Raw genomic sequence first — 23,994 nt, 5'->3', positions numbered from 1 at the left:
TAGGCCCCTATTGTAAGTAATATTCTCTGATTGGTCAGTGAGTGAATATTGTGGGTCACAAATCCCATCGAGGTTTTTCCCACACTGGGTTTCCTCATTAAAATCCTGTGTTATGATGTACTTTTCATGTGGATGTTCTTGATTCTGTTTATTGCATTATTTCTTGCATACTAGTACACTATTATATTATGTTCTACATGTTTTAAGTTAAGAAATTTTAATTATCGGTTAGATACTGATTCACCCCCCCCTCTCAGTATCTATGGGATCCCCAATAGAGAGCACACAAAGATGACATGTGGCTCAATTAGATGCAAGGGTAGGTAGGGGTAGGTAGGAGAAATAGTAAAATATTCCACATGAGGTGGATCACCCACCGAAGGTGGAGTTATCACTACACAATAAGTGGATATGATAAAGTAACAACAAGATCACACCATAAAAGGTGGAAATTCTCTTACATACACACTCCCAATGTATGCACCTCCCTAAGTGTCTCGTATGCAAAGTACAATGTTATGCATGTACGTAAGTAAACTTAAGTAAAGTTTAACTATATCCAACATGAATAAATAATTACACCAACACCCCCCCTTAAGTGCAACACTTAAGTCTACAATGCAACTATGCAATACAAGATGGGTCCCAACTACAAGGCCATGTTAGATACCCATGTACAAATGCAAATGCAATCTCCCATAAAAGTAGGGAAAGAGAGAAAAACCCAATGGGAAACAACCCTCCCCTAAAAGAGGGATAAAAACTATACAAATAACTCTCAAAGAATTATGTGAGGGACATAACCCCATGTGAGGAAAAAGTCCCCCCATAGGAGAGAAGAAGAAGAAGAGAGAGTAAGTAGCCCCCCCTCAATGTACAATCTACACCAATGGTAGAAGCTTGAAGATGAATGAGGAAACTACTCCATGAACGTCGAACAACATTCCTCCCCTTGGGAAGAAACAAAACCAAAGGTGTATCCATGAAGTCTCTCCAATCATGAAGGGAAGATGCAAGAAAAAAACTCATGATGAATGAAGTCTATGAAAAGTGCTCCAGTATCCCAATGTTGATTCTGAAAGTTACCCCCTCCAAAGGTGTTGTACTGATCCACATTGCTGAAAAAGGCACTCCAAGATGTAGTGGATATGAATGTAGAACAAGATCCACTGACTCACATGTCTCCTCTAAGGATAAAGAGCCCTCCTCCAACCGCTATACATAAGAATCCCCAATCATTTCAACCTCAAAATAATGATCATGTATAGAATGAACAAGAGGGTCAGTGTTCCCTCACAACAATCAAAGAAGGATCATCTTCATCAAAGAGAAGTTGAATATCATCAATGATGTCTATGAAATCTACAATGTAGGACTCCACAAACAAACCTGCAATGTCTATCAAGTAGTCATCCCAATGAACTGAAGCTGGAAGACAAGGAATATCCCGCTATACTGAATCAAAAGAAGGCAAAATTATCGCATCATCTTCATAATCAGATAAACATACATACATACATACATACATACATACATACATACATACACACACACACACATAGACACACACACATATACACACACACACACATACATACATACACACATACATACACACACATACATATGCACACATATACATATATACATAGAAACACATATGTATACATACATATACATAGACATGTGTACATACATATAATAATGTATATATGTACACACAGACATTTGCACACAAACATACATACATACATACTTACATACATACACACACACATACATACATACATACACACACACACACATACACACACATACATAGACACACATATATATACATACATACACACACATATACACACAGACATAGATACATACACATACATACACACACATGTTGAAATGTGGTGGTTGATCAGCAAAGTACTGTACACTCAGCACATATCCTCGTTGGGGTCCGAGGCCGGGCCGGGCCGGGCCCCGGGCAGGGGTTCAGGGGTGGCAGCCCCCGAGAAATTTTATTTTTGCCATTTTTTGTTGATGAAAACTGACATTGTAATAAAACCCTAAAAAGGCCGACTTTGTTTGTTGCCCTAAAAATGCATGTTATAAGCAGCTGGGATGCTTAAGGCATTGTAAGGTTGATGTACTATTTTTGCTGGATAATAAGAAAGATTGGACGACTATGTATGGTGGATGTAACCCATTCTAGGTGAACCACGTCAAATCTCTGTCTTATCTGTGTCCTATTTTATTTCTTTATCTTTTGTATTTAAATCTGCATATAATTGTTAGTTCATATTTGCTTCGGATCTTCTTGAAACCCTAACAATTGGTATCAGAGTGAGGTTTTCTGTAAATTGGTAGGACTTTTAGATTTGAGTGGGAGCAATGGAGGATTCCAAATTCAAGGTCAAAAAGTTTAACGGTCAGAATTATCAATTATGGAAAATGCAGATGGAGGATTACCTGTATCAAAAGGATTTGTGGCGGCCATTGGAAGGAAAGGCAAAGAAACTGACCACAATATTAGATGCAGAGTGGGACATTTTAGATAGAAAGGCATTGGGATCCATTCGATTGTGCCTTGCGTCGTCTATAGCATTCAATATAATAGAAGCAAAAACGACTGTAGATTTGATGGCAACATTGGCTAAGTTGTATGAGAGACCCTCGGCTTCGAATAAGGTATTTCTTATGAAGCGTTTGTTTAATTTGAAAATGAGTGAGGGAGGATCTGTAGCGGAGCACTTAAATGAATTTAATACAATTACTAGTCAATTGTCTTTGATAAAAATTACCTTTGCAGAAGAGTTTAGGGCTCTCTTGGTTTTATGTTCTTTGCCAGAAAGCTGGAATAGCTTGGTTATGGTTGTAAGTAACTCTGTCTCTGGTAAAAATACTTTAGTATTTGATGATATTGTTGGTGTTATCCTAAGCGAGGAAATGCGAAGGAAAAGCACAAGTGAGACTCCAACATCATTAGGTAGTGTTTTGAATGTGGAGAACAGAGGAAGATCAAAGGAAAGAGGAAAAGGCCTTGGGAATGAGAAGTCACAAGAGAAGTCAAAGAAAGGACGCTCTCAATCTAGAGGAAAGAAAGATTGCTGGTACTGCGGAAAGCCTGGTCATCTAAAGAAAGACCGTTGGTCTCGAAAAAACAAAGAAGGAGACAAAAATGAAAATGATAGTAAGGAAGCTAATATTGCAAGTAATACTTTACAAGATGCTTTAATCTTATGTTTGGATAATGTTAATGATTCCTGGGTAATAGATTCAGGGGCTTTATTTCATGCCACACCCCATAGAAAATATTTTCTAGATTATGTTCAAGGTGATTTTGGATAGGTATATTTGGGTGATGATGAGCCCTATCAAATTGTTGGAAAAGGAAAGATAAAGATCAAGTTGCAGAATGGTAATGACTGGTTTCTACAGGAGGTAAGACATGTTCCTAATTTAAGAAGAAATTTAATTTCTGTAGGGCAACTAGGTAGTGAAGGTTGCATAGTTACCTTCTCAAACAGCATGTGGAAGGTCACTAAAGGATCATTAGTAGTAGCTAAAGGTGCGAAGGTAGGCACATTATATCTGTGTACTGGTAACACTTACTCTACCTTAGCTGCTACAAATAAAGTTACTGCAGGGACAACAACAATAAATGTTGCAAGAACAGATTCGATAATGTGGCACCATAGGCTTGGGCACATAAGTGAGAAAGGGATGAAAATCCTTCACTCCAAAAATCTATTGCCAGGACTAAAGAAGATTGATTTAGAGTTCTGTGAAAACTATGTTTATGGTAAACAGAAAAGAGTCAGATTTCTCAAGGTTGGGAAAGAGAAGAAGAGTGAGAAGTTAGAGCTTGTAAATTCAGATGTATGGGGACCGGCTCAGGTATCATCTCTTGGTGGCTCTTGTTATTATGTTATTTTTATTGATGACTCAACTAGAAAAACATGGGTATATTTCTTAAAACAAAACTCAGATGTTTTTGAAACTTTTAAGAAATGGAAAGCTTTGGTTGAGAATGAGACAGGAAAAAAGTTGAAGTGTCTCAGATCGGATAATGGAGGTGAGTATTGCAGCAAAGCATTTGAAGATTACTATTCCTTAAATGGGATTTGAAAGCAAAAGACAGTTCCAGGAACTCCATAGGAAAATGGTGTGTCAGAGCGAATGAATAGGACCATCATGGAACGTGCGAGGAGCATGAGATTGCATGCTGGATTGCCCTTACATTTTTGGGCAGATGCTATACATACTGATGTCTATTTGATAAATAGATGACCTTCAACCCCTTTGGATGGTGGTATTCCAGAGGAGGTTTGGACTAGTAAAAAGGTAAATTATTCTTTTCTTAAAACTTTTGGTTGCGAAGCTTTTGTCCATGTTGATAAAGAAAACAGAATCAAGCTTGATGCTAAATCTCAGAAATGTACCTTCATTGGATATGGGATAGATGAATATGGCTATCAGTTATGGGATTTTGAAAATAAGAAAATAATTAGAAGTAGAGATGTTATATTCAATGAGAAGGTTATGTATAAAGAACAGATGTAGGAAAAGAAGCATGAACAGGACAAACAAGAATATGTGGTGTTGGATGAGATTCTTGAAAATGAAATGCCACAGGTACCTGATGCTCAACAACAACAGATTGTCCCACAAACTCCTGTAAGTGTTAGACGTTCTATGAGGACAAGTAGACCCCCTGAAAGATTTTCTCCTTCTTTGTATTCTATTTTATTAATGGATTCTGGTGAACCAGAAGAATATGAAGAAGCAATGCAACTGGATGCCAAACAATAGTGGGAGCTAGGCATGAAAGAGGAGATGGACTCCTTGATAAAAAATAAGACTTGGAACTTAGTCCCTTTCCTGCAGAAAAAAAGGCCTTGCCTAACAAATGGTTTTATCGGCTGAAGGAGGAGGAAGGAGGTCAGAAAAGATATAAGGCCAGACTTGTGGTAAAAGTTTTTGCACAGAAAAAGGGCATAGATTATGATGAAATATTTTCTCCAGTTGTAAAAATGACTTCAATTAGAACTGTACTTAGTCTTGTGGCTACAGATGATTTACATCTTGAACAATTAGATGTTAAAATAGCTTTTCTCCATGGAGATTTGAAGGAGGAAATTTACATGTTGCAACCATAGGAATATGAGGTCAAAGGTAAGGAGAACTTGGTGTGCAGGTTGAAGAAAAGTCTATATGGCCTAAAGCAAGCACCCCGACAATGGTATTTAAAATTTGATAGTTTCATGGCTGAACATAGTTATCATAGATGTCATTCTGATCATTGTGTATATTTTAAGAGATTTGATAATGGTAGTTATATTATCTTATTGCTTTATGTTGATGACATACTTGTTGCTGGGTCTAACATGCAACATATAAATGATCTTAAACAAAAATTAGCTAGGTCATTTGCTATGAAAGATTTGGGTGTAGCTAAGCAAATTCTCGGTATGAGGATTACACGGGACAGGAAAAATAGAACCTTGAATTTGTCCCAAAGTGAGTATATAAAGACGGTGTTGAAAAGATTTAACATGCAGGATGCAAAAGTAGTTAGTACACCTTTGGCTAGTCATTTCAAATTGACTAAGGAGATGTGCCCAAAGGCATAGGAAGAGGTTAATAAAATATCTAACATCTTGTATTCATTAGCTGTTGGCAGTCTGATGTATGCAATGGTATGCACAACGCCAGATATTGCACATGCAGTGGGAGTTATGAGTAGGTTTATGAGTAATTCGGGTATGGAACATTGGAATGCTGTGAAATGGATTCTTCGATATTTGAAAGGAACTACTATGAAGGCATTATGTTTCAAAGGATCTAATGCTGCTCTAAGTGGATTTGTTGACTCTGATCTGGCGGGTGATATTGATTCATGGAGGAGTACTATAGGGTATGTTTTTACTATAGGGGGAACTGCAATCAATTGGATTTTTAGGCTGCAAAAGGTTGTTGCACTTTCAACCACTGAAGCTGAGTATGTTGTTGCTATAGAAGCCAACAAGGAGATGATTTGGTTGCAATGTTTTCTGAAGGAATTGGGTCAGACACAAGAGGATAGCCCATTGTATACTGATAGCCAGAGTGCCATTCATCTTGCAAAGAACTCTGTTTTTCATTCAAGGACAAAGCACATTCAGCTCAGGTACCACTTCATCCGGACTGTTTTGGAGGAGGGTCATTTACGGCTTGAGAAGATTCACACAAGTGAGAATCCTGTCGATATGTTCATGAAGGTAGTTCCAAAGGAGAAGCTGATTTCTTCATCAGTTTGTGTTAGTCTTCTTGATTGATAATTGTGGAATTTATACCAGTCAAGTCCTAGTGTTTTATCCAGCGGATGTTGCATGTACAGTGGTGTCGTGTAGTATCAGTCTCCAAGTGGGAGATTGTTCGGTGTGGAGCCTGATCAGTCTCCAAGTGGGAGATTGTTGAAATGTGGTGACTGATCAGCAAAGTACTATACACTGGACTTGATGAAATGTGGAGATTGATGAAAACTGACATTGTAATAAAACCCTAAAAAGGACAACTTTGTTTGTTGCCCTAAAAATGCATGTTATAAGCGGCTGGGATGCTTAACGCATTGTAAGGTTGATGTACTATTTTTGCTGGATAATAAGAAAGATTGGACGACTGTGTATGGTGGATGTAACCCATTTTGGGTGAACCACATTAAATCTCTGTGTTATCTATGTCCTATTTTATTTCTTTATCTTTTGTATTTAAATCTGCATATAATTGTTAGTTCATATTTGCTTCAGATCTTCTTGAAACCCTAACAACACATACACACACACACACACACACACACACACACACACACACACACACACACACACACATGACATACATACACACATACACACACACATACACTCATACACATACACACGCACATACATACATACATACATACATACATACACACATATGCACATACACACATAGACATACACACATACACATGCACACATACACATGCACATACATACATACATACATACATACATACACACACACACAGAGATACACACATGACATACATATTACATAAGCACACATACATAAATACACACATACATACACACACATACACATACACATACATACACACATATACACATACACATACACACACATATAGATGAACACACACACACACACACACACACATACATATGTGCACACACATACAAATATACATAGAAATAGATATGTATACATGTGTAGCGTCCTAAAATTGCGACACTTGCAATTTCGACTGCATTTCGGTCTTCACGATGGCGACGCAACACGCAACCTGAATGGAGACCCCGAAACTTGTCCACGACACTGAAAACTGCATTTTTCAAGCACCCTGGCCTAAACCTCCTTGCACCCTGCTATCCCGGGAGGCGGGACCAGAGCACCCAACGCCCTGGTCCCTCTGGGCGCCCTGGTCCCCCAGGACCAGGGCGCCCAGTGCCCTGGTCCCCCAGGACCAGGGCGCCCAGCGCCCTGGTCCCCCAGGACCATGGCGCCCAGCGCCCTGGTCCCTGGGTCCTATTTTGGGCCCGGTCTCCTAAGGGGTCTCGGGTCTTTTTGTTTGCAAATTGGAAATTAAACTTTCCTGGTCGGCCTAAGGTCGGGAAAATCAGTCTATCAGCCCTAATTGACAAGTATATAAACTACATTTTCCTCTTTCATTCGACATGATGGAAAAGGCGTGGAAATTATACTCAAGCATTCAAGCATTCAAGCATTCCTTCAAGCAATTGATCATTTCTCCATTCAAGGCTAAGTGTTGCATTCAAGACAAGGATTCAACCATTGAAGAGGAGATCACATACTACTACAACATACAACATACAACATCTAAACCTTCGCACATAAGGATACAAACATCCTTAGAACAAGGTATTAGTACTTGTTTTACAGTCATTTACATTTACAGCACTTGCTCATTTCTTGGTTAATTCCAAAACCGGGGTTTGACCTAAAGGCAAACCCCTAATCCCTAACTCCCCAATCATCTTCGCTTTTTTGTGTGTAGGTTGCAGGTACGTGGCTGAAATTGAAGATCTGGAATCCTTGTGCAGAGACGAACAGATCCCCCTTCGTTTCGCGGATTTTTCGGAGGACCGTGGTGCCGGGCGCCATCGTCCTGACAACTTTTGCTCAAATTTGCAGGATAGCACTGTATCGACATTTTACTGCTAATTCCAAGTCCGCAGCTTCATACTGTATTCCTATCTCAGTTTATAAGCGAATCTTTGTCACTTTCTATGCATTCCTAGCTCAATTCCTTTATCGATATTCTTTACAAAAGAGGGTAGCCTTGCTGTCATAACCCTTGAAATTCATCTAGCATCCAATCTTGCATTATGTGGGATTGGATCTTATGAGTTTCAACCCCTCTTTTGAATGTAAAGTCTCTCCCCTAAGTGAAAACCATCGAATCCTAGCGAACCTCCCTTCTCTCTCCTCGGAGTTGGAAGAGGGGAGAACAACTAGGGTTCGATCGCGATTTTCCGCTTTACATTTTGGTGAACCCGACGTGAACATCCTTTCTGATTTTTCGTGCTTAGATCTGAAAAAATTGATTACATTTCCATGTTTGATCTTTTGCAAAATTTTAGAGGTGATTGCATAAAAACCCTAAAATTTCTTTTTTAGTAATTAAGCTTGTGAAATATTTAATTGTTAATGCTTGTTTCAGATCTGTCCTTCTATTACAAATTATCAATTCATATTTGTGCTTTAATTTTGAAAATTAAGTGGTTAAGTGTCAAAACCCTAATTTTTGAAACCTTCTTGATTCAACCTTTGACTGACAATTTCATTGATCAAAACATCTCCAAATCAGCTGTAACTTTGGATTCCGCAATAAAATCATAATATCTTTTATCCCTGAAAATTTGGAAAAAAGTTGCGAGGACCGTGGCGCCGAGCGCCATCATCCCCGACATTTTTTCTGAAATTTCGGGAGCGAGATCTTACTGTATTTTCCTGCTAAAATCCAGAATTTTGGCTGATTTTATCAATTTTAACACCTTCAAAATTACAGTCAAAGTTGGTCTTGTGATTGCTTGGATTAAGGCTTTTAAACATTCAAAAATCATTGAAACTGAAATTTTGTGTCAAAATTGTGTTCTTACTATCCTAAATTTGAAAAGTGTGTTAACATTCATTCGAAATTTCAGTGGTTTATTCAAATTCTTGCAATTTGTGACTTTTGAAATTAAGTGCGTAATTACAACAACTTTAATTTCCACTTTCAAAATTGAATTTTGCGTGAAGTTGAGTCAACTTTTGAATTTCAAAATTTGCATTGCTTTTGGCATTCCCTCTAAAATCATAAAATTCAAAATTTCAGTTTCCCTCTCTTTTTCAAAATTCAAATTTTTGCATTTTTCGACAATCTTTGTAGGGTTCAATTTTGAGATTGCAACTTTAATTTGGCCTATCTACAGATCGTAAAATCACTCAATTTTTTCAGATTAGCTCTAAAATCATCATACCTTTCATCCCTGCAAATTTCGAAAAAAGTTGCAAGGACCGTGTTGCACTCCGAGCGCCACGGTCCCAGACATTTTTTCTGAAATTTCGGGAGACTGTCGTGATTGCATTTAACAGCTTAAATCTAGAAGATTGGCTGATTTTACTGAAAATTGCTACCTCTAAAATCAAAATTTTCTCTCCTTCTCTAGTGCATGAGTTTTACAACAATAAGCCCTACTTACACTATTCCCGTTAGACGAAGCCGTAGAATTAAGTCTTTTCGAGGTTTAATTACCGAGGAGATGGAACCTAATTTGAATAGCCTTTTTAACGAGGACATGGGTAATTCCTCTAATCCTCCTAATGATGAAGAAGCTCTCCATGAGGTTTCTGAAGAACAAATTTTGAAATTGGATAACCAATTTGACAATTTTCACCAATGGATGTCTCATGAGTACCCCGATAGTCAAGCTCTTCCTTTAATTGAGGGTCTAAAACGTATGCTTCAAAGTTATAAGAATGGAATTGATATTTTGCGTGGTATTGTACACATTGTGGATTCAAATGTGATTCCTATGAAGAGTTGTGCCGAATCTTTAGGTTATACACAACCTCCTACTCAAGTCAATCATTCTATTCCTTTGATGACTTCTATTGCTAGCATACCTACCTTTACATCAAATATAATGGCTACTTCTACACAAGACATTCCTCCTATGATCACGAGTCATGGGGGCAATCCTCCCTCTTCTTCAATTAACCCTCTTCCTTCATTCAATCCGACTTCTTCATTCATTCCTTCAATGAGTGTTCCTATTACATCTTCACAAATGAACATGACGCAAGGGGGAAATTCATTTAACCATTCCATTCCTCCTTGTAGTGTTCCTCCTGTCCAATCATCTCCTATGACTAATTATCATAGAGTCCCACCACCTTACTCTTTACCTTCTTTCAATAACATAACACCTCCATCTCAATCTAACACATCTAATATGAATTCTTCGACTGAAGCGACCATTAACAATCTTGTACAAACTGTCTCTTCTTTACAGCAACAAATTGCCTCTATGAACCAATCTAAGTTTAGTGTGCCCACATTTGATGTTGCGAGCCCACTTTCTCTTGACATTGTTCGAGCTATTCCTCCTAAACATGTTGAAATTCCGCATTTGGAGCTTTATAATGGTAAGGGTGATCCTCTAACACATGTTAAGACTTTTCAAACAATTTGTATTGATTTTGCTTATGACCCAAGGTTGCTTGCAAAACTGTTTACTAGAACATTAAGAGACAAAGCCCTACAATGGTATTGCTCGTTGCCTTCCTATTCTGTTACTTCTTTCGAACAACTTGCAAATGCTTTCATTCAACAATTTCAAAACAATATAAGTCCTAAAGTTACTTTGATTGATTTAATGCATTGTAAACAAGGTGTTAAAGAGAAAGTGACTGATTTCATTGGCAGATATAAACATTTGTATGCTCAAATTTCTTTTTCAGTGCCTGACAATGATATTCAAAGAATCTTTATTTCTAATTTACAAAAATATATTCGAGACAAACTTCTGTTTTCTGAGTTTACTTCTTTCCAACAGTTGTGTGCAACTCTTCACAATTATCAACTCACTGTGAGTCAAATGGAACAATCACATCCTATGGCTCCGAGTGATAAGGGTGATAGCAGTCAACAACCATTTGGGAAGTTTAAACCGAACAGAGATTCCATCAAATTCAATGAAAACATCATCAACAACAATGTGAATGCAGCATCAGGTGTGCCTCCTATTTCTAAATTTTTCAAGAAAGAAAGAAAGTATACTCCTTTGAATGAATCATTGCATAGTATTATGAATAAGTTATTGGAACAAAATGTGCTTACTCTTCCTCCTATAAGGCAAATTGATCCTGCAAAGATTACTTCACCTTATTTTGATAACAAAGCCTTTTGTCAATTTCATCGTCAGCCTGGGCATGATACTGAAAAATGTTTTTCTTTAAAGGGTAAAATTCAAGATTTGATTGATAATAATACTATTTCTATTTCTGGAGTGAATGATAAAGGCAATACATTTGTAGCTCCTCCTAACCAAAATCTTTAGATTTTCACTGATCCATTACCTTCTCATACCTCTAATGCGATTGAGGCTAATGATTCCTCTCTCTCATCTGATGGTCTTGTGTCTATGGCTCCGAATGTGATTAACTTTGTAGAGCAGCAAGAAAACCCTAAAGAACCTTCCATCACATTTGATTCTAGTGAAACCATTAGGGTACCTGATGGTCCTTTATACATAATTGCAAAAGTCAAGAATACACCTTGCCGTGGAGTGCTTATTGATCCTTCGTGCATGGTTAATGTTATTACTGAAGAATTTCTTTTTACTTTGCAATTGAATCAAGTGATATATGACAAAACAGATGTGATTGTGAAACTATTTGATGCATTTTCTTCTCCTGCGATTGGTTCTATTACATTGCCTATTGAGGTCCATAACAAATCCCTTGATGTGAACTTTTCTATTATTCCATCTTCCGCACAATTTCGTGTGAAGCTTGGCTATCCTTGGCTATCTTCCATGAAGGCTATTGCTTCTCCTATTCATAAGTGTTTGAAATTTCCCCATAATGGTGAAGTTGTTACTGTCAATCATAGTCTCTTTAAACCAGCTAAAAGAAATTCTAGCGTTCCTCTTGATTACTTTTGGCCTAAACAATTCCAATCTCTTCCTCCGTGAAGTGATCATCTTTTCAAATCTTATCAAAAATGGAAAACAGATATGATCCTATCTTTAAGTGAACCTAGAACACCTAAACTTGACATTCCTATCATTCTTGAGAAGGAAGTTCTTCCTTTGAAAGATAAAACTAATGTCTTTTCTCAAGAAGATTCCCAACCCATCCCTATGGATGTGACTATGTCTATATCTAATAAACTTCCTAAAAGTAGACCTATCCCTCCTCGTCATGATGGACTTGGTCTCCTTCCTAAACTAAAAATTCCTCCTTTATATGGAGCAGTTCCTCCTCCTTCCTTTTATAGAGAGAAGAGACCTTCTTCTTCTCCTATTATTCAACCTAAGAGACCACAACCTAAACACCCAAGTGATAGGGATGAAAACATTCCTCCTCCTCAATCTTCTTCACTTCCTACTAAGACTAGACGAAATCGTTCTGCACGTGAACACCGACGAAAGCGTCGTCTTAGGGCTCAAGCAACCGCTTCTCAAACTTTGTAATCTCCAAAAACACCTTCAACAAGCATTATTCCATTTTCTCCTCAGTCGGACATTGAGCCTAAATCTCCTAAACATAAGATGCATGATGGTCTTGATCCTGTGCGAGTTAAAGATCCTATTTTTATAAATCTTGATGATGCTATAGATGAAAATCTTATTCATGATGAAAATGTTACTCCTTTTGCTTCTGATAGTGAATATGAACTTGTTGATATTGATAACCATTTATCTAATGAATTTTCTAAAGCACTTATCCTAGCTCCTAGACAAGAACAACGTGGCTCGGAACATGAACATAGCCCTTGTTTGGATCTTGTGATAGCTCCATCTGCTGTGTTGGATGTTCCTCCTCTAGCGTGTTCCCTGCCTTCCCAAAACATTGATCAGCAAGATCGGGGGGTAGATGACGTGCTAGACTAGTTACATTAGCATAGCAGATTCTCTCCCCTTCTCTTTTGTTACTTCTTCTATATGTTATTCTCATTCTTCTATTTGTTGTCCTTAGTGTTGTCTACTTGAGGACAATGCAAAGCATTGAGATCTCTCGATCTCTCTCATGTTGACTCAAAAGACACATGTGTTCCCTTCTTCTAGGTGACCTTCCTTGATTGGGGAATGAAGAACAATTATGCATACATACATATGATATACATGACTTATCATACAGCATACTGACCCCAAGGAAAGCGAAGTCACCTCGTGCTTTGTGTTTTGTGTCTATTATCCTTGGGCTTATCTCACACTTGGGGGCTAAATCCTTGCGATAACATGCTCCTTTCCTTTCTCATTCTTATATGTATCACTACCTTAAAGCAATCACCCCCGGTGAGGCATGTACGATTGCTTTAACGTAGGGGGGCATACATCCCGTTCATATCTTTTCAAGATACTTGAGAATTTCTTGGCAAATTTAACCTTGCCTTGAGAATTTTTGATATCTTTCTTGCATGACTCATAGTGAGGGAACCTTACTACTGACAGTCATGGTTCTCCCTCGTGATCTTCCCTTTTACTTTGTCAATCGAAGCTGTAAGATCCTTAGTCCACTAGGGGCTTGGTGTGTCTTGCCTCCTTGACGTGGTGAAAGTCTTTCAATGTTGTTTCCTTGTACTTTATCGGAAGTATGAGCATACATACTCCCACTAAAGTGGGGGCTAAATGTAGCGTCGTAAAATTGCGACACTTGCAATTTCGACTGCATTTCGGTCTTCACGATGGCGAAGCAACACGTAACCTGAATGGAGACCCCGAAACTTGTCCACGACACTAAAAACTGCATTTTTCAAGCACCCTGGCCTGAACCTCCTTGCACCTTGCTGTCCCGGGAGGTGGGACCAGAGCGCCCAGTGCCCTGGTCCCTCAGAACTAGGGCGCCTAGCGCCCTGGTCCCCCAGGACCATGGCGCCCAGTGCCCTAGTCCCTGGGTCCTATTTTGGGCCCGGTCTCCTAAGGGGTCTCGGGTCTTTTTGTTTGCAAATTGGAAATTAAACTTTCCTGGTCGGCCTAAGGTCAGGAAAATCAGTCTATCAGCCCTAATTGACAAGTATATAAACTACATTTTCCTCTTTCATTCGACATGATGGAAAAGGCGTGGAAATTATACTCAAGCATTCAAGCATTCAAGCATTCCTTCAAGCAATTGATCATTTCTCCATTCAAGGCTAAGTGTTGCATTCAAGACAAGGATTCAACCATTGAAGAGGAGATCACATACTACTACAACATACAACATACAACATCTAAACCTTCGCACATAAGGATACAAACATCCTTAGAACAAGGTATTAGTACTTGTTTTACAGTCATTTACATTTACAACACTTGCTCATTTCTTGGTTAATTCCAAAACCGGGGTTTGACCTAAAGGCAAACCCCTAATCCCTAACTCCCCAATCGTCTTCGCTTTTCTGTGTGTAGGTTGCAGGTATGCGGCTGAAATTGAAGATCTGGAATCCTTGTGCAGAGACGAACAGATCCCCCTTCGTTTCACGGATTTTTTGGAGGACCGTGGCGCCAGGCGCCATCGTCCCGACAACTTTTGCTCAAATTTGTAGGACAGCGCCATATCAACATTTTACTGCTAATTCCAGGTCCACAGCTTCATACTATATTCCTATCTCAGTTTATAAGCGAATCTTTGTCACTTTCTATGCATTCCTAGCTCAATTCCTTTATCAATATTCTTTACAAAAGAGGGTAGCCTTGCTGTCATAACCCTTGAAATTCATCTAGCATCCAATCTTGCATTATGTGGGATTGGATCTTATGAGTTTCAACCCCTCTTTTGAACGTAAAGTCTCTCCCCTAAGTGAAAACCATCGAATCCTAGCGAACCTCCCTTCTCTCTCCTCGGAGTTGGAAGAGGGGAGAACAACTAGGGTTCGATATACATATAGATGTACATATATATACAGATGTACATACATACATACATACACACACACATACACACAGACATGTACGCACATACACACACATACACACATATAAATGAACACATCCACAACACACACATGTACATACATACATACATACATATACATACATACACACATAAACACATACACACACATACACACACACATACATATTCGCATACATACATACATACATACATACATACATACATACATACATGTGCATACATACATGCACACACATAGATACATACATGCATGTACAACATAGATACATACATATATGTACACACATGTACATATACATGTACATACATATATACATACATGCATATACACACATACACACACACACATAAATACATACATACAAACATACATACATACATACATACATACATACATACTCACACATACATAAATGCTCACACATAGATACATACATAAACACACACATAGATACATGCACACACATAGATACATACATGTATGTACACACATGTACATCGACACCCATGAACATACATGTACACATACGTACATATATACACAATTTTTTGTAGCCAATTGGATCAAAAACCATAAATAAGAAGACACAATGGTTGTTACAACTAGTGATAGTCCTAAAATTAATGTTAATGTGTATGTCCATAGGCTAGATTCAACCCAATTTCCACTGGTCTCAACACAATAAAAAATACTTCAATCACTTCTTATCCTAAGGTCATGGCCTCAAGGCGATAATAACAACCCACATCTTGGAATCTCCTTTGACTCAAGTGTCATCATACCTAGATGGGTATGTACATTTTTTTGTCTTTTCGAGAGAGGACAAGTAGGGGCCTCTAGGATTGGAAGAATGACCCAATCACCCTCTCCATGAAAAGATAAAAGTAGCTTATGCTAAGACGGGGATTCCTATCTCATCTCAAGGGAGTCATATGGTGAGTATCTTGGGGGGGGGGACTCGGTATCCTCTTGCACTGAAATTATCACGATCTTCAGACAAAAATAAGGGCAGGCCACTACTTTAAGGTGTTTAGTTGGGGAACTTTAGTGGTTCTTGGTGCCTATCAAGGTGGTGGTGATCAACTTAAGAATTTGTCCCATTCCTCATAAGAGGATTTTTACGCATCTCACACAAGTGTGGATACTGAGGAAACCTGTCAGATAGGCCAAATTCACCAAGTCGTCGCGACTTTCGTCTAACATATTAATTTATATAGCGGGTTGAAGAAGTATCGCTTGGGTTGTTCCCTCTCACTTGGCCTTATGGGCTTCTCAGAAGCCAGACCCTTCTACCTAAAAAGAAGATAATAACAATTTCTCTACACCCAACGTGCAATGGAAGATGAGAGGAGAAGGTACTTTTTTCATCACCTTTAGGGTTCTATCCAAACATAAAGCATACCAAAGGCATAAGACACTTCAAGAAAGTTAATTAACCTCAAAATGCAAAAAAGATGTGCACCTAATTAAACGCGAAAATAAAAGACAAATAGACATCTAAACAAATTTTCTAATGTTTTGACATTATTTAAAATAAAATACATCAAATTATGCACACAATTTAAATATTAAATCATTATCTATACTAATAAATTAAAATTAACAAAAAAAATTAAAAAGTGGATAAAATAATACCTTTCAAAAGTTGTCCACAAAAATATGTTCAAGATGACCTTCAAATTAACTCTAGTTGATTTTGTGAAAAAGACAAAAAAAAAATGACAGTTTGTCACTTGGTCGACTGAGGACCACAACATACTTGAAATAGTTCAACCCAACTCAGTTTGGCCGAGCTACTCAATTTTGAAATAGTTCAGATAAGCTCACCTATGTGGCAGGTGATGTGGTGGCCAAATCACATATTTTGTCTATATTTTAAAAACTTTTCACTTTGCTCAATTTTTCTTCACGCCAAATATATTTTTACAAAAATAAAAAACATACCCTTTTGTAGAGCTCGAAGTCAAGAATCTGGACATATAATGTTTTTTAATATTTTTTATTTTTTAAACATTGCAAGTAGGTTTTTTAAGTTAAACAAGAAGCTGATTTGAAATTTTAAAAAAAATATTAAAGGAAATTAAAAAATATTTTAATTTTTTTTTTCATTAAATGAGAGAATTTTCTCCAAAGGGGTATTTTTTGTTTTTGATAATGATAAATTTAGGAGACAAAAGGTGACATTGAATGAAAACTACCAAATTCAGCTATGTTAGACTTAATATTTTTACGAGAAAAATATACATCAATTTTTATTTTTTTTTAATCTAGAGGGATGCATGCAACCACCCACAAGCCACGCGCATTGGGAAAACCCGAGACTTGGAATTGAACCCGAGACCAATGGGGAGAAAACCCACGGTCCAAGCCAACTCTGCTACTCGTGTTGGTTATATACATCAAAATTTTAAATTTTTTTTAGCACTTCATATACTTGTCCTCTATTAGGAAAAATTCAAAAAAAAAAAAAAAATCATTTTCATTTTGTTTGGTGACACCCACTTTCTTGATTTTCAACATTTTTTAGCAATAAAAAATTTGTCTTTGAATATATAATTTTAAAAAAAAAATAACAACCATAAATTTCATTAATATTTCTACATTTGATCTATTTACATCATTTCAAAATTCAACTTGGAAATGTCACTTTTATGTAGTTGAAGTTAAACATTTTTAGTTGTGTTGGCCACTTCCTTTATAAAAGGGTTACACAACATTGCACTTTTACTCGTTAGTTAGAACTCAACCACCTGACACAAATAACTATGCATTTTAGGAAAGGATAAGTCCACCTAAAGTGGAAATGTTCCAACTACTCCTATGAAAATTCCTAAGTAAACTTAAGTAAAGTGTAATAATATCCTAGGAGTTAAATAAAATAAATTAATTACACCAACAAAATTGAATGGAAGATCCAAGGCTAAAAGTGTAAAATTTATAGAAATCAACATGCATCAATAGTTTTAGATTTGATATATAGACATAAGTATAGATCTAGAATTAGGAAGCTAAGAGGAACCTATGACTAGAATCAGGGCTTGAAACTGCCAAATATAACTATGTAAGGAAACCTTGTCTCTATCTACTCTACCTAAATCTAAAAATGTTTCTTTTGAACCTGCCAACTACACATAGAAGAAGAGAAAATGTGTTGTTGGTAGGGGTTTGTCTAGTTCAAACCCTAGGTTGGGAATTAACTCTTGAAATGAAGTTGAACTTGAAATGGAAATTGCATTGAAAGCATTCCTTTAAAGGGGCAAAGGCTAGGATTGGGATTGTAATAATGAAATTGAAATCTAACACATTGATGAGTCTTTCTTTTAGGTCTTCATGCGAAGGTTGATGTTATCATGTAGGAATGTAGGAATTTGTTCCTAATATTTTGATTATGGATGCCATCTTAAAGGCTTAAAATCTAAATACTTAACCTCTCCTTCACTACCTTGATAATGCTTGATTATTTTCTTATTTGAATTTACTTGATAGGTATTGAATTCAAACTTGAACCATGTGGAGAGAATGATGAACTTGTTTCAAATGAGGGGAAAATGCTTTCTTTTATACCCATCTCATGAAACATTTGTGAAATTTTGAAGTAGGCGAACACGAGAAGGGAAATTTTGCCCATATTCGATAACACCCAAAGAATTTGATAGTTTTATTAAGTCTTTCTTATTCTCTAGGTCATCATATGATGGAAGAGAAGAGAATAATCAACTTTTCAAGATTCAACGAGATATGTAACATAGATTCTCAAAAAATATTAACATGAAGCAATCCCACAAGCTCTAATACAATATCAAAGTTGGTATAGAATGTTGCATACCATGCAAAAATTGGTTGCATATGTAGTCATCCAAGATTTAGGAGCTTGGATGAAACATAAGAGAGATTAAATATGAGATAATGGTGCAAATCTATCATATTAAAAAAATATAAAATGATAATAAAATAACAATATAATGTGAAGATCCCTTGGTTATATAGACCAAGATGAGATACAAGCTTACATAATATTGCGACACATGTCTTAATCTTATGAACTAAGATATAAAGTGATAAGTCGCCAATGTGTATTGTAAGTAAACATAATTTACTAACATGAATATGAACTAGAGGTGATGAACCAACTAGGTAAAACACTTTGTTCAAATCAACAAAGCTCAATATAGAAGATAATTTTATCAAGTTTCTTAAATTGATTCATCTAGGGCCATAAAATTAGAGCTTGAGTAATGACCACATTAGAAATAGAAATAATTTTCTTTTTCTCTAGCTGTGAAATTAATATTATGAATTTCAATCTAAACCATACCCATAGATCTAATATTTGCTATATTCTACAAGTCTAATTTTTTTAATCTCACATTCATGCTATCCATACAATCTTTGCACAAAAAAGAATTTCATGTGCTTGGGATTTTAAACACTATAAAGATAATTACCTTCTTTGAGTCAAAAATTGACTGGGAAGCAAGGTAAATAACTTTAAACAAGGTTGAGGATAATAAAAATCATAAATGATAATATGTGATTTTTGGAGGTTCTATGATATTAGCTAGAAAGTGGTTATTTTATGTGTTCACTAGATGTCTTGAATAAATTAGGCTTTATCCTTAAATCTAATACCTTATCATGTAATTCAAGTAGTTTATTCTTTAAGTTAGCTCATAATGAGCACTTGGAGGGAAAATAACTGATCCAAATTTGAAATAATTTTTGTAATAAAGAAACAAGGATCATATTATTTTCCTTACACATGAAACACGTCATATTAAACATTACTTGTTGAATTAAGAATAATCTAATCAAAATGAGTCTAAAATGAAAAAAATGTACAAGATACGCAATTTTTAACATAAACTAAAGTACTTGAGACACTAATAATTTTAATGACAAATTACATACCAAGCACTTCCACTATTTGTTCTAGACTAAGTCGTGACATCTATGTCCCTAATATAATGGGTAATGTACTAAACAATATAATTTACATTAAATTTGACAATAGCATATACATGGTTTGATTCCATTTGTATTCAATCCCAGGGTTTAAACCGTACTTAGCTTATCTATCCATCATTTTGATTTAAATTCACAAATTGAAGAGTTGACCTAGGTTCGTTATCTATCCATCATTTTGGTCCCTATGATAGCATTTTGTATCTTACCATAGTAAATGTACCAACGTCAAAATTTACAAGCGTGAAGCTTGCTTAATCCCTCATAGATACCCCTGCTTTTGTCGCACAGTAAACCGTATTGAGGTATTGGAGTACTGAGATTGGCTGAACTAACAATTTTCCTCGTGACGTAGACCCTCTGAGTGATTGGAATCGTTAGATTGGCTAAATTAAGAGCGCGCCAAAAGTTTGATGTTCTTCAATTCAAAGTCCATGTTGGAGGGTACATGGTGCTGAATTCAAAGCACATATTCAATGTATTTAGATGATGCTGAGTTTAAAGTCCATCTTGATGACATTTAGGTGGAACCGAGCTCACCATATGTATCCTATAACAAACAGAGATTTAAGAGACCAAATATAAATAGGATACTATAATCTAACAGAGTACAGATGATGTGGACAACAAGTTTAAGACGTCGAGGACAGAATAATAAGTTTTTAGGTAACGTGAGCAATGATCTTCAACGGACAGGATGGACTAGCAGTTCTATTTCAAAGAAAGTCTATGTAGAGGACACGTTGTAGAGGAAACGTGGTATAAATTAGTTTCTTCAAACACAAAGTCCATGTTGATGACATCAAGATGATGTTCAACTCAGCAAATCTATCCTATATACGTATCATATGAGAAGTTCTGTTATTGTGCCTCGGAATCTAAAAAATAATTGCAAAAATGGGTTCTGCTAGTGCCACCATTATCAACGAACAAGAATGGCTTGTGGCTATGGAGCTAAGCACCTTCACCTGCCTCTCTATGGCCCTCAAGGCTGCAGTAGAGCTTGATGTGCTGCAGATCATAGCCAATGCAGATGATGGCCTCAAGTTTCCCCTACCCTTATTGTGTCCCAAATTCCAAATGTAACAAACCCAGATGCAGCAATTACTCTAGATAGGATTCTGAGAGTTCTAGCAAGTCATTCCCTCCTCAGCTGTTCTATAATCACAGACAAGATTGGAAAGCCTGATAGGCTCCATGGTCTGACTCCTCTCTGCAAATACCTTGTGCAGAACAATAATGGCCTGTCCTTGGTACCACTGGTCGTGATGGACCAGGAAAACGTGTTTACAGACGCCTGGCATTATCTTAAGGATGGTATTCTTGATGGGAGCCAGCCATTCACTAAGGCAAATGGGGTGCATGCATTTGAGCGCCCTGCCAAAGACCAGAGATTCAATAAGCTTTTTAATAGGGCTATGGCTGAGCACTCTATACTTAATACTGGGAGGATTCTTGAGAGCTATGAGAGTTTTAAGCATCTGGAGGAGCTGGTGGAGTAGGGCATACACTTAATCTTATAGTTTCCAAGTACCCCATATAGAGGGACTGAATTTTGATCAGCCTCATGTTGTGGCAGATGCTCCTCAGTTTCAAGGTGTGTGTTATCCTATGCATTTTTAGCTGATCACTGAATTCAGGCCCCTGAAACCCATGGTTTCCAGAGATCTAGGGACACCTGTATTGCCTAGTATGAGCTAGCATAGAGTAATGGTGTAATAAGATAAGATAGCTTTTATGCGAAAACAGTAATTAAGCTTCTAGAATGTATAAGTTATGTTGTGTAAGAGTAATTTATTGCATTGGTACATCCTAGAGGACATGACTTCCCTTTAATACTAAAATATTTGATTAAAATACTATTTGTGATGATTTGTTTTTTCTTTCAGGAGTGACACATGTTGGGGGAGATATGTTCAACAGCGTATCATCTGGCCGAGCCATTTTTATGAAGGTATGAGATACCTTTTTATTAGATAGGCAATCTACTTGTTTAAATAGTTCATAAGGTTTTTGCCAACTATTCGGTTTTCTTATTATGTTTATTGAACTTTTTCTTGTGTCAAAAAATGGGATCTTAGCTATCCCAGCTATTCTGTTTTCTTGTTTTTTAATTTGTGATAATGAATCATTGAGTTTGATCGAAAATTTTAAAAAAAGAAAATAACAAAAATCAAATGTAAGATCATATGTGATTATCCAATATTATTGGAAAACACTGAGCAACAGAAGCCAGAAGTATGTGCTATGTTTGGTTGTCTTTCTGGAAGAGGTTCTAACTTGTAAAAACTTACTAAATGGTCACAGTTCTTCAATTTAATCATGTTAGAAATATGTGATTTAACAACTAGCTATTTTTTCCTTTTTGGTGAAAGTAATCATTAAATCTTTGCTACAATTGGATGAGTTATCTAACATTTGGCAAGATGAGATCATTTTAGTTAATTTCTATAACCAGCAATAGATTAATTGTCTATCTGATTTGTAACAATTAATACACAGTGTTAATTAACAATAATGAATAACCGAAGAAAATTCACATGATACCAATCACCCAAACGAAAATAACACAGATAATATTGATATACCCAGAAACTCCAATGCTGAAAAAAAACCTGCAAATTTAATTAGAACAATCTTACATATGTAGCCTTCTTGATAAAACATCAATTATGCAAGAGAAGTGAAATTTTCCTCACACAACACATCCTAAGAGAAGCATTGATGCAAGCTAGGAGTCTCCTTATATGATGCAAGAGAAAAGAAATTTATCTTACATAACTCAGATTATCTCACACATTAAAAAAAACTGTTCTTTAACCTCACAACTCTATGAAATATTCTGACATAATAAACATAAACTTAACATCATAATTTGAAAAATATAATGTTATATTTGTACCCTTTGCTACTAACCCAATTCATCCGAGGTACAGTTTGAAGTAATAAAATCAACTCTGTATCAAATGTGAGGTAAAATTGTATCAGATATGGAAATTTAAAGCAATTTTGCACCCATGTCCACGGCATGGCTCATAAATTTTGTAGGTTTTCAAGTCTTAATAATAAAAAATGGCATACATTAATTGACGTTACCAAATATTCAACAGAGCGAGCATAATGAAAAATTTATCCGTTAAGTAGGAACCATTACAATAACCATTCCGTTTGTGGAATGAGACAATTAATTAAGCGAGTCAATTTTCGTGTCTTGATGACACTTGAACACTTAAATTAGATCTGCCCACATTGAATTTGGTATTGTTCTGCTGGTTGGAGTGGATTTTGCACGACTGAAATGATGATCATTATTTTATGGTCGTTGTCATAGTGATTACCTCATATTAAATCGCATTTAGTCTATCACTAGTGAATATTGCAATTTGTTTTCCTGAAATTAGGTTTGAATATGATATTTACATTATTCCAATACTTCTATTTAATGAAGAATAAAAAATAGTTATATGAAATTACTTTAGTGCTATTTCATATTTTATTCATAAAATCTAGGTGGACTCTTTATGGTCTGGTCATTTCATTTCTTGTAATTCAATTTTAATGATATAAGATATTTGATCTAACTTTCAATTAAAAAAAAGATTTCGATATAATTTTAAATTATTACAATTGAATGTTTTTGTTGTTGTAGCTACTTTATATTTGTTCACTTTTATATCTGTATTTGCTACAACAAATATGTCTTTGTTGTAGTAACTATGAACTTGATACTGCTATAATAGCTTCTTCTTTGTTTCTTTGTAATTATATTTTTCCTTCAATTAAAAAAAGGGTTTTGATATAATGATTACAATTATAACTATGTTTTAGGACTATGACTTTTAATGTTTTTTTAATTATAT

At 36.3% G+C, this 23,994-nt stretch overlaps 1 pseudogene; it reads left to right on the top strand.

The window, feature by feature from the left end:
* Positions 1–21,031: 21,031 nt before the first annotated feature.
* LOC131064769 (caffeic acid 3-O-methyltransferase-like) lies at positions 21,032–21,698 on the top strand (annotated as a pseudogene).
* The last annotated feature ends 2,296 nt before the right edge of the window (positions 21,699–23,994 follow it).

The sequence above is a fragment of the Cryptomeria japonica genome, chromosome 11 (assembly GCF_030272615.1).
Source record: "Cryptomeria japonica chromosome 11, Sugi_1.0, whole genome shotgun sequence".
NCBI lineage: Eukaryota > Viridiplantae > Streptophyta > Pinopsida > Cupressales > Cupressaceae > Cryptomeria > Cryptomeria japonica.
This window is presented reverse-complemented; position numbering and strand designations above follow the sequence as displayed.